Genomic DNA, 13,624 nt, shown 5'->3' with positions numbered 1-13,624 from the left:
CTATATTTCCAAAATGTTTGAGAAGCACAGTCAGAATACAAGGTAGTGTGGACCACAGCATGTGAGCAGGCATGCCAGGAGCTTAAAGAAGCTTTGGGAGGACCCCCTGTGTTAGCAAATCCAGATTACAGCAAAGGATTTGTTGTGCAAGTGGATGCTTCTAACCCTTGGTGGGGGCTGTACTTAGCCAGATTTCTTCAGAGGGAGAAGAGCACCCATTGGTTTATCTCAGTCATAGGCTCCAACCCAGGGACGAATGCTATGCAGCTGTAGAAAAGGAATGTCTGGCCATAGTGAGGGCACTCCAGAAACGTCAACCTTATCTGTATGGAAGAAAATTCACTGTAGGCACAGATCACAATCCCCTAACATGGTTACACTGAACCAGCTAGCAAAATGCTAAGTTGGTAAGATGGAGCCTAGGGTTGCAAGCATATGATAGGGTAGTGCAGCACTGCAGTGGGGTTAGCAGTGCCAATGCAGATGGGCTCTCAAGACAGGGAATGGGGCAAGGTATACTCAGATAGATGTAACCCTCTCAAGCAAAGTTTCTCAAGGGTCACTTGGAAAACTAGCTTGAGCTCTCCAGGCTGGGGGGATATGTAAAGGCTGCAAGCCTAGCTAGATAGAATTTTGTAAATAATTCTATGTCATTGCAAATATTAATGTAATCCACAGGCTTGTTCTACAAATGTAAAGAGAACTATATGTTAGGATTAAACTATATGTCATACTGAACTTCAAAAATGCAACCACAGTGCATCCTGTTGGAAGAAAGCTGATAATGTAAAGTATTAAGACTGTTTGATCTCAAGCTCAGAGACAGTTTGTCTGGACTAAGGAATTATTTCTATTGTCTTAGGACAGGAGATAATTATTAAGGTTTTACACGTAAAATGTCTTTTATTGCTGTGGCTTCCTGCAGGTGCTGATTACAAAAAAAATGTAAATTTTGAGTTTTTGTGAGCCTGGAAAACTAAATCAGGACTGCTAAGAATGATGTAATCTGAAATGACTCAGCAGTACTGTGTTATCAATTTAAGGACAGAAAGAAAGGAAAGTATTTTATATTTTGTCAGAACCTGAACACATCAGCTCACCAGTACTTGCTTGCTCTGTAAGTAAGATATTAATTTAGAACAGTGATTTCTCTTAGAGATAGTGAAAAATAGCCAGGTTAGTCTAGCTGTTTTCTATATTTATGTCAGACTATTCTAGAGTATTATTTTAAAGCATTTTCCTGTGATTTGTGAACTTTGTAATGTCATTGTGTTGAAGTAATATGTATTGTCTTGTGTTTTTATTATTTATTATTAAATATTTTAAACCTTTCAACTGTGGCTGTTTTGTGTAAAGGTAATTTAAGCTCTTAGAGTACATTGTATGCATTTGGTGATACTGTCCAAGCCACTCCAATAGCTTCAGCCCTGGATCACACTTAATATTTGGATAATAGTAATATTGCACACTGAAACTGGTCACCCTTTGGGAAGGGACTTATTAGTAGCCGATAATAGTAGATGATGGCAGTGCTTACTAACTTATAGTCTGACAAGGGGCATAGGTGGAGAACCTGTGCCAGTCTTCCCCAGGAGTGTCTGTGTGTTTGTATATAAACCAAATCTCAAAGTGTGTGTGTGTGTGTGTGTGTGTGTGTGTGTGTGTGTGTGTGTGTGTGTGTGTGTGTGTGTGTGTGTGTGTGCGCGTGTGTGTGTGTATGTGTCAGCTACTTGGGCAGGGACATGAAGCATTGGTTGGACAGAGAGGGTACTGGAGGTTTTGGCTTAACTACTAGGCTGAGATTTGTACCCTATAGCTGTGCCAGTGGGGAGTCTTATTTGGGATCTGGAGAGAAAGGGAGAAACCAGCCCCAGATTGACTGTGATCTCTGCGTGCTCATAATGGAAATTGTACTTTACTGTGGGTGTACTTGTTATCCTTCTCATGTGCACACTTCTCACTGGTGCTAGTGGTGAGGATTGAGCTCCTTGATTACTGGGCCAGTGCATGGGTGTCACAAGGGACACAGCTTCTGATATAACCATTTTGAGGCCTGCAGTGGTTAGAGAAGAACAGGACTTGCTTGGGCAGTCCACTCCAGTCAGAGCATTGGAGGGACCCCGTTCCACATACCTTTGGGTAGGGTTCATCTTGACTGGGAGGGTGGAAGAGGAAGCAAGCAAGTAGGTGTGTTCAAAGATATTCCTGCAGATGTCCTGATAGGAAATTACTTTGATGATGCAGTACCTTGTGCACATGCAGTGACATGCAGTCAGGCTTGAAGAAAGGCATGTAGGTCCAGTAGTCTGAGAGAAACCCAGAAATATCTCATACCTGAAGCTGGGACTGACATAGTGGTTGTTTCTGAGAAGGTGCTATCTGATAGCAGTAAGTATGAATGTGAGTCACAGCTGCTGGTGGGTACAGGTACTGATTTTCCCTTGGACATGGTGACTGCAGGGACGGAGGTGAGTGGTGGTACCCAGAGTAACAGCAAGGCACAGCTGTTAGAAGTGACTAGGCCTCCTGTGGAAGGGGAGCTGGGGAAGGTCATGAGGGTAGAGTTGAAACAGGCTCAACTTATGGATTCTACATTACAAAGCTTAAGGGAGATGGCTAAGGATGCACTTGAGGTTCAAGGAAGAGGGAAGTCTATATACTGGAACAAATTTTGTTGTATAGAGAGTGGAATCCTGGAGGTGTGCTAGAAGGTGAAGTGATATGGCAGTTGGTAGTGCCTAGAGATTACTGTCTGTCACTGCTAGCCATAGCACTGACATTCCTTTCTCAGGTCATATGGACATAAGACATAGTAAGAGACATATTATGCAAAATTTCTATTGGCCCAGGATTGCGAGGGATGTGGTAGGATATTGTAGGACTTATGAACAATTCCAAAATGTTGGTAAAGCAGGTGACAAGGCTAAGGCTCCATTAATGCCTTTGCCTGTTATCAAAGAGCCATTTCAGAGTGTGGCCTTGGATATTGTGGGTCACCTGAGTACTCCAAGTTCTACAGGAAAGAAATACATCTTGGTGGTTATAGACTATGCTACCAGATATCCCTAGGCGGTGGCTCTGTCATTTATTGAGGCAGAGAAGGTGACAAATGGTTTGATAGCAATCTTCAGCAGAGTAGGTTTTCCACAGGAAATACTGACTGACCAAGGTGCCATCTTCATGTCAGACCGTCTGACATCTCTGTGGAAGCATTGTGGGGTGAAATATCTAAAGACCACCCCCTACCATCCCCAGACTAGTGGTCTTATGGAGATGTTAAACTCTACATTGAAGACTATGCTACGGGCATTTGCAGACCAGTTCAAAAGGGAGTGGGACAAGTATTTGCCCCATCTGTTATTTGCGTACAGTGAAGTACCACAGGAATCTACAGGTTTTTCATCCCTTGAGTTGTTATACGGGCATAGGCTGTGGGGGCCTTCAGATTTAATTCAAGATGAGTGGGAAAGTGAGAGTGAATCTCACAAAGATTCTGCTGTGGCTTATGTTCTCAACTTTCGGAGTTCATGGGTTTAGCTGAAGAGAACCTAGCAGTGGTTCAACAACAAAAGAAGGTGTGGCATGACAGGAATGCTCGGGTTTGAGTGTATGCTGAGGGACAGAAAGTGATGGCACTTGTTCCTGTTAGACATAAGTTACAAGCAGGTTTGGAGGGACCATTTGAGGTGGTGAGGAAAATTAATAATGTGAACCACATGATAAATTTGTTAGGTAGGAGACAAGGGCACAAAATGTACCATGTGAATATGATAAACCTTATCACAACAGGGAGGCCTTAGTACTGAGCATTCATAGTGGATGGCAGGAAGAGTCTGAAAGGGATATGGTAACCGATATGTTGGTTGAGGCTAGGATTGACACTTCTGTGGAAGAGATCACCATATCACCACATTTAACTCCTAATCAAGTCTGGGAGATAAAAGTGATATTGCAGGAATTTGGGGATATGTTCATAGGGAAACCTGGGTTTCCTAACTTGGTGCAGCACCATATGCACACAGGACTCCAAAACCCTATTAAACAGGTTCCTTATAGAGTACCTGAGACAGTGAAGCAGACTCTGAAAGAAGAAATAAGTTAAATTCTAGAAGTGGGGGTAATTCTAGAGTCTAACAGTCCTTGGGCTTCGCCAGTAGTGCTGATGCCAAAGATGGATGGTATGAGGTTGAGTCTAGGATTGCAAGCATATGATATGACCATACAACATCACAGTGGGGTTAATAATGCCAATACAGATAGATTGTCCAGGATAGGGTGGGTAAATATTGCCAGGTAGACCCATTTTCTCAAGTGACCATTTTCAAGGGTCATTTGAAAGCCATGCTTGAGTCATAAGGTGGGGGGAGAATATGAAGTAACTTAAAACACTGTCATCTGTGTTAACATGTCTGGGAGGTGGTTTTATGTTTTCAGATTAAATTGTATTGTTTGCCAGCATGCCTAATTGTGAAAATGTAAATATGTTTTGAAATGTTGAGTGTTTTCCTGTTTAGACAGGATGCTTAAAGAATCTGTCACTGCTTTGATACAGTTCTAACTGTGCATGTTTGAGAGGGACATTTTAAAGTACAAATTGTGGAGAATCAGCTGAGCAGTGAGTGATGTCACTGGAATGTTCCTAGTTGCCAAGAGATTATTTACTAGAAAAGCTCACCAGACTCTGCTACACTTTGCTGTGAAGGAAAGATAACTGCTTGCCTTTTTATATTTTGAATACTGTGATTTGTTTTCTTTACCTTGTGTTTTACTTGTATTCTGCTTTTAACTGCATATTAAAACTTCAAAAGAGACCACAGCTCTGTCATTTGTGAGTCAGGCAGAAATTAGAACTGATCAGTTAAGGACTCATACATAAGATAGAAGAGGTAACTTAAGGTTAATCATTTGTGAACTGAAGGGGTGGAACTAAGCCTTCTATTTAAGGGGTAAAATAAAACATTTCAGAGCTTTACTAGAAAAGCTCAGCAGACTCTGCTACACTTTGCTGTGAAGGAAAGGTTAGTTTGCTTTTTATTTGTTGTATTTTGTATTATATTGCCTTTTTATATTTTGAATACTGTGATTTGTTTTCTTTACCTTATGTTTTACTTGTATTCTGCTTTTAACTGCATATTAAAACTTTAAAAGAGACCACAGCTTTGTCTCTTGTGAATCAGGCAGAAATTATTTCTGCACCCACCCACCTGCATACTGTTGTGTTCTTAAATACCACAGCCTTTCTAGTGTCCTGCCTCTTATGTTAATTTGACCATATATCTCATTTCCTCTCTGCTTTCCCTGGCTTGTGAGAGTAAGCACAACATTATCATTTTGTGAAATCACTCCCCTTCAACTATTTAAATTTATTGATCATCCTACTGTATTCCATACTACCAGAAAACAAAAGTGACCCCACCCCCCCTTTCAATCTATCTTGCTGTTTTAAAAATAGTACTTTCCACTAAAACTTAACTTTTTAGACAGGTAACACTTAAGTTACCTACTTTCACATCTAACTTATCTAGTGCACACTGTAATGTTTAGGATAAACCATTTTTTTTCATCTTACCTTTAAGCATCCCTGTGACTAGCACTTGCTCTAATACCTGCAGGAAGCACTAGGAAGCTTGAAAATGATACAAGCACTCAACTCTCCTTGTTAATAAGGAGGAATTAATCATAGGCACTAAACAGCCTATACTTGCAAAGTACCTTGCTAAGGCAAGGGAAAACAGCTCCTGTACTTTACAAAAAATCACCAAACCAGGCATGTCCATGGGTCAGCTTCCAGTGATTTCTCCTGTCCACCTGGTGAATCTGGGCATACTGGGGCAATGCAGCAATTGCCTCACGTACACAGACAACCCTCTACTCCTACCACCCAACACTACAACCTGTGAGAGATGCACTTACATAGCCAAACTGGAAGCAAAGCTCTCTCCACCCAAGATTGTGCTAGACAATCAAGAGGAGAAGGTTAACACCCACACTACACCTCAAGCAACACATAGCCCTTCTAAACCCACACCACCAACACCCACACTTAGCAACATTAAATCCACATATGCAGAGGCCCTTAACTGTAACCTGCCCAATCAACAAGGACCTCTGAAGCTGAAATGCAAACACCAGTCACAACCAAAGTGTCTCATAGCTCACATCATCAGAGTGCCAACAGCAACAGCCCCTAAGGCAAGACAACGTACCTAACACTTTAGTCATAGGTGACTCTATAGTCAGGCACACTGTCTCACTCACCAGGCTGAACAAGGAGAAATTACAGTCAGCTGTCTGTCGGGTGCCAGGATCTGCCACATAACACATGCACTCAAGTCACTCCACAACACGTACAAATATGACTCTGCCGTTGTCCATGTTAGAGTGAATGACTTGAGATATACCTCCCTGGACTACATGAAAAGAAACACGGAGGAGCTCTCGGATCATGTGGCCCAGGCAGGTTTGACTCTAGCCCTGAGTAGCATCCTGCCTTTGCCCAGAATGATACCACAATATAAGGACAAAATGATTGACTTCAACAATTGTCTAAGCTTCTGGTGTCATTCAAAGGAGATCCAGTATCTGTCTGCCTGGGACGACATGATCGACAGACCATGATGCTTTGCCAGAGATGGTCTGCACCTGTCACCCATGGGATTCAGGTTACGGCTAAGGCTCTTGCCACCCCTATAGTGCCTTTTTAAGGCAAAATTCAAAGGACAAAACCACCATCATAACAGGTACAAGCATGCAAATTCTGAAGGTAATGCTACTCAATGCTAGAAGTCTAAACCTCAAAATGCACTCTCTCGATGCACTCCTAAAAATGGAGAACATAGATATCTGTGCAGTAACTGAGACCTGGTTCAAGGCTCCAAAGAGCACCCCTGCAATACCAGGATACAATTGTTACCACACTTTTTGTCCACCAAACCAGGACTAAAACACTAAAAGTGGAGGAGTGTCCATATTCACCAAGGATATTCACACCATCAGGCTAGTTGCCCAACACAATGCATCTGAAATTCTCCAGGTGCAACTAACATTAGGTAAGACTGCAATCCAAATTGTAGCTTGCTACAGATTACCCACCCTGCCCCAAGATTCTCACTACACCTTTCTAAACATACTGGAAAATATTAAGATGCAACCAATCACCCTAATACTGGGTGATTTCAACTACCTTGCCATTAACTGGGAAAACTACTCATGTACCAACACCTTTGCCCAACAGTTCTTGGAATTCATAAATTCCAACACCCTGGATCAACTAATCCCTAGTCCCAACAGGGGTTCCAATATCCTTGACCTGGTCATTACCAACATGGAAAATCAATACTCCACACCTATGGTCACCCCCTCGTTGGTCAGGTCTGACCATAAGCTAATCACCCTTAACATCCACATCCCACTCCCACCCCCCAGTAAGGAAACCTCCATAAGAAACTTCTCCAAAGCCAACTTCATGCTACTCAAATCAGAAGTGACAAATGTCATGACAGCTATGCAGACAGGAACTGAAAGTTTGACTGCTGAATCCTACACTAAGGCACTGTACGAGTACATCCAGTCATGCATGAATTGTGCCATGCCAAATAGAACTAAGATGCTCTCCTCCAAAAAAAGGAAGTCAATCTGGTGGTCCCCTGCCATAAACAAACTTTACAACAAAAGGAAGAAACTGTTGCAGAAAAGAGAAAATTCCCAGGATGTGAAAAACTCTCTTACCAGCCCCACATAAAATCCTCCAAAGCTAGTTATGAAAATAAAATTACCAAAGATTCCAAAGACAACCACAAGGCATTCTATAACCATGTCAAGAATCTAAATAGCAATGCTCAGATCTGCTCTGAGCTACAACAGAATGGCATTAAATATACTGATCCCAAGGATATTGCCAATATCCTGGCAGATCAATTCAGTGCAAACTTCACCCCACTCTCATCCCCTAAATGGCCCAATCTCAATACCAGAAGATTGCCAAATTCCAGTAATAACAACCACATAGGTAAAAACACACTCTCCAAAGCTAAGAATACAGCATCCATGGGACCAGATGACATCCCGGGCTGTGTATTACATGAACTACAAAAATGAACTGGAACCTCACCTAAGTGTCATGTTTAATCATAGCCTCACCTCAGGCTTCATGTTCACCGAGTGGTGCACAGCTACAGTTATCCCACTCCACTGAACAAGGAGAAGGTCACGGTGAGCTGCCTGTCGGGCGCTAGGAATCACCACATAACACAAGCACTCAGGTCACTCCAAGGCAAGTACAAATATGACTCAGTCATTGTCCATGCTGGTGTGAATGACCTGAGATGTACCTCCCCGGACTACATGAAAAGAGACATAGAGGAGCTCTCTGAGCATGTAGCCCAGGCTGGTATGACCCTGACCTTGAGTAGCATCTTACCCTCACCAAGAATGATGCCACAATATGAAGACAAGATGATCAATTTCAACAATTGGCTTAAGTATTGGTGTCATTCAAAGGGGATCCAATGCCTGTCAGCCTGGGATGACATGCTCGACAAGCCACGATGCTTCGCTAGGGACGGCTTGCACCTGTCACCCCGGGGATTTCGGATATTGGCAAAGGCTCTTGCTACCCCCATAGTACCTTTTTTAGGCAATGCTCAAAAGACAAACCCACCTCCATAGGTATCACAAGGGATAAGAAACTAAGAGTAATGCTACTCAATGACAGAAGTCTAAACATCAAGATGCACGCACTCAAAACTCTCCTTAGCATGGAGAACATCGATATCTGTGCAGTAACAGAAACCTGGTTCAAGGCTCCCGAGAGCACCCCAGCACTACCAGGTTATACCTCATACGATGCTTTTCGGCCCCAAAACTTGGACCGAACCACAAAAGGAGGGGGAGTATCAATATTAGTCAAAGATACCCACACCTCCAGGTTGGTGGCACAGCACGAAGCATCAGAGACTATCCATGTGCAATTAACAGTGGGTAAAACTGCCTTCCAGTTTATAGCCTGCTACAGCCCACCCTCCCAAACCCAGGAACCCCACTCGGCCTTCCTGAGAACACTGGAAAATATGAAGATCTCTCCAAACACCATTATATTGGGCGACTTCAACTACCCAAACATAAACTGGGAGCATTACTCTAGCTCCAACACCCTTGCCCAAAGGTTCCTAGAATTTATAAACTCAAATGCTATGGAACAACTTGTTACCACTCCCACAAGAGGGGAAAACATACTGGACCTGATCATCACCAACATGGGGACTCTATGCTCCAGACCAGAAGTGTATCCCTCATTGGTAAGATCAGACCATAAACTAATCTCACTGGATATTCACATCCCGACTCCACCCCCTGCCCTGAAAACCACAGTGAAAAACTTCTCTAATGCAAATTTCATACTCCTCAAAACCGAGGTGGAATCCTTCAAAGCCCCAGGGCCTGTGGAAAATACGGCCCAGACTGCAGAATCCTTTATAAATGCATTCTATGAACACCTTCAGGAATGCATGGATCATGCAATCCCAAATAAAACTAAGTCCCAATCCTCCAAAGGCAGACGTCCTGTCTGGTGGACCCCAGCCATAAACAAACTATAGAATAGAAAGAGGAAGCTACTACATGATAGAGCAAAATCCCAAAAAGGGAAGGCATCTCTGATCAGTATTAACAAAAAACTAAGGGCACTCATAAAATCGTCTAAGGCCAGCTTTGAGAGAAAAATTGCACAGGACACTAAGGATAATCACAAGGCTTTCTTTAGTTATGTTAGGAACCTGGGTGGGAATTCCCAGATATGCTCAGAATTAGTCCAAAATGACAAATAATACATCTAACCCACAGACATTGCCAACATCCTAGCTGACAGGTTCAGCGCAAACTCCCCCCACCAAAAGGGCAAATATCTATCCCAGCAGAGTGCTGCCCCCCTGACATCTCAGATGCTCAGGTAAGAGCTGCCCTCTCCAAAGCAAAAAACACAGCATCAATGGGACCAAACGGTGTGCTGGGCTGCATCCTACATGAACTCCAAGAAGAGCTAAAGCCAAACATAAAACTACTGTTCAATCTCAGCCTTACTACAGGATATGTACCCAAAGAGTGGCGTACAGCAACAGTGGTCCCTCTCCACAAAGGTTGTGCCTCAACGGATCCTGGAAACTATCGCCCCATAAGCCTGACTAGCTTGGTCTGCAAAGCTATGGAAAGGATCATCATGGACCTTATAAATAAAGATATTGGGGACCAACAGACACTGGATCTTACCCAGTTTGGCTTTGTTAAGGGCAGATCCTGCCTCTTAAACCTGGTTGATTTCTTTGAAACAGTCACTAAGGCCATTGACGAGGGGAAGGTGGTCCACACAGCCTACCTGGACCTCGCAAAAGCCTTTGATACAATACCCCAGTCGGGCATTATAGATAAGCTCACCGGTTTAAATATAAACCCCTATGTCACGCGATGGGTTGCAAACTGGCTCAAATGGTTAGAATTGCTGGAGCCATGTCAGACTCCAAACCAGTTACAAGTGGCATCCCACAAGGCTCAGTCCTGGGACCTCTCTTGTTCGGTACATATTTCTCAGAGGTACAGGCCAACACGGAAGGACTGTGGCTGATCAAGTTTGCAGATGACTGCAAACTGGGCGCCATAATCGACACTCCAGCCGACACAAGCATCCTCCAAAAGGGTCTCTTAGAAACAGACAACTGGTGCCAGAGCCATGGCCTCAAGCTAAACGCCAAAAAGTGTATAGTCATCCCCTTTGGCAAAAACAAAGTGCCCACAAATTACCACATAGGTGGTAATCCATTAAGTACAGAAGAAGTAATTAGGGACCTGGGGACCCAAGTTGATAGCAATCTCTCATTTGACAACCACGTGGCCAAAGTGGTTAGAAAAACATTTTATATAGCCCACCTAATCATGAAGGGATTCACATCTAGATCAGTGGAGGTCACCATGCCTCTTTACTCATCCCTCATCAGGCCCATAATTGAGTACAATGCCCCTTTTGAGATGTACCTTACCAGACACCTGCAGCAACTGGAAAGACCCCAAAAGTACCTCACCAAGAAGATCAAAGGGCTCAAACAGATGCCATATGCTGCCCGGTTAAAGAAACTCCAGCTCTACTCAGTGGCAAACCGCCTGCTCATCGGCGATTTGTGCCTGATGTATAAAGCCATGTCCAACCCGGAATTAATGGACATGCTGCACCTCAGAAAATCCAAATCCCATCGAGGTACGCTCGAGACTTGAACCTCAGCACTGAAATAAATAGGACATGCTGGAGGGACAGATTCATAACCCAGAGGCTCCCTTCACTCTAGAATAAAATCCCAGTCCAGGTTAGGCAGAGTCCCTCATTGACTCTCTTCAAGAGGAATCTTGATGAGTGGATGGGAGATAGTAGGTTTACCCCAGGTATCACTTCTGTGTCACTGTTAGACAGAGGCACAGTATACTAACCTCAAAAAAGGGCAAAGCAAAATTATTTTAAAATGGGTGGTGAAAGCCAAACACACTCTGGCTAGGCTTATAAATGCCCTAGGGCAAGATAGCCTAGTATAAACCTATGAACTTATGAACAAGGGTGGATCCACCTTGGATCCTGGGAACTATTGCCCCATCAGTCTGACGAGCCTGATCTGCAAGGCCATAGAACGTATTATCATGGAACTGATAAACAAAGACATTGGCAACCTTCAAACACTGGAACCCACCCAGTTTGGGTTCGTGAAGGGCTAATCTTCTCTCCTGAACCCGATTTACTTTTTTGAATCAGTCTCCAGAGCCATGGATGAGGGTAAGGCAGTCCACACAGCCTATCTGGACCTTGCCAAGTCCTTTTACATCACCCTTAACTCTGGAATCATAGATAGACTTACTAAGTTGGGCATTAATCCCTATGTCACTCGATGGGTTGCCAACTGGCTTACTGACAGAACCCACACTGTAAAAGTAGCCGACTCCAAATCCAGCTCCGGACAAGTGACAAGTGGAGTACCTCAGGGTTCAGTCCTGGGACCGCTCTTGTTTGTCATCTACTTCTCTGAAGTACAGGACAACACTAAGGGACTCTGGCTAACAAAGTTCGCAGATGACTGCAAACTGGAGCCATTATTGAATCCCCAAATGATGTGGATATTCCACAAACGGACATTACAGAAACAGATGCTTGGTGCCAGAGGCATGGACTCAAGCTCAATGCCAAGAAATGTAGTTATCCCCTTTGTGAAAAAAACATGTACCTCGTGAATTACCACATAGGTGGCAGTACAATAAACACCAAAAGTGTGATAAGAGACTTGGGGACACAGGTGGACAGTGGTCTCACCTTTGATAACCACATCGCTACAACAGTCAGGAAATCCTATGTGGCACACCTCATCACCAAGGGCTTTTCATCCACAAAAAAGGAGGTCATTGTCCCACTGTACTCATCCCTCATTAGACCCATTACAGAATACAACACCTAGTTTGGTATGTACCTCTCAAGACATCTACAAAAACTGGAAAGGCTGCAGAAATACCTCAGCAAAAGAATCACAGGCCTAAAGCAGATGCCCTTCATTGACTGGCTTAAAAAACTCCAGATATACTCTGTCACGAGGTGCTCTCTGCTTAACATACAAGGCCATGTCAAACCCAGAGCTGTTGGACATGCTACACTTAAAGAAATCCCAATCCCTCAGTGCCACATGCTCCAGGGATCTAAACCTTGTCATTACAATAAACAAAGCATGCTGGAAGGATAGGTTCCTGACCCAGAGACGCCCCAGACTGTGGAATAGACTGCTCATACATGTCAAGCAGAGTGCCTCTTTGGCCCTCTTCAAAAGGAACCTTTACGATTGGATGGGAGAAAGGAAATTCACCCCGGGGATCACATCAGTCACCCTGCTAGACAGGGGTCCAGGGAAGTAAATAGTGTGGGAAGAATTGTTATGGCTAGGCTTGTATAGGCCCTAGGGCCAATAGCCTAGTACCAACCTATGAACCTATTTAAACAGATGACTTTTATATTTTGAAATCAGACAGCTGAGAGCAGTTTGTCAAATGCAGAACAGTTTGCCAAGTAATGTGCAGTCGGCAGACACCAAAGAAAAGAGAACTCACCAAAGAAACTGTAAGTTTGCCTTAGCCTTGCTATTATATAGAGTAGAAAAAGGGACAGTACTTTAGATCAGGAGAGTTTAGTTATTAAGGTAGAGTTTTTGTTTGAATACTGGACTCCTATCCTACAGTTTGGTTTACATTTCTGGTGGTTGAATTCTAATGTTTACTGAGAATTATTGCTTTATTTTAAATTTTATAATCATTTTTACTTATTAAATGTTTTTCATTACTTTACAATGTGGCTAAAAAAACAATGTTTTTTTTCTTTTGAGATTAGAGAGTGCGTCTACCTGTTTGATACTCTCCAGGTCATCCTGAAGGCCTAGCTGTTCCGGTTATAGCTATCATTTATTTTGATAATTAATTTTCATAATTGGACACCTCTTTAGAAGGGCATGAGGACCCTCCAGTCCCAGAAAATAGAGCATGTTCTTTTTGTGCTCTTAGGAGAAAATTGTGAAAGTTTTATTTATGCTTAAGTGGCAGTCTCATATTGAAGTCAGTA

Source organism: Protopterus annectens, chromosome 3.part1, assembly GCF_019279795.1.
Source record: "Protopterus annectens isolate FY-2018-M chromosome 3.part1, PAN1.0, whole genome shotgun sequence".
Lineage (NCBI taxonomy): Eukaryota > Metazoa > Chordata > Ceratodontiformes > Protopteridae > Protopterus > Protopterus annectens.
Note: the sequence above shows the minus strand (reverse complement) of the source record.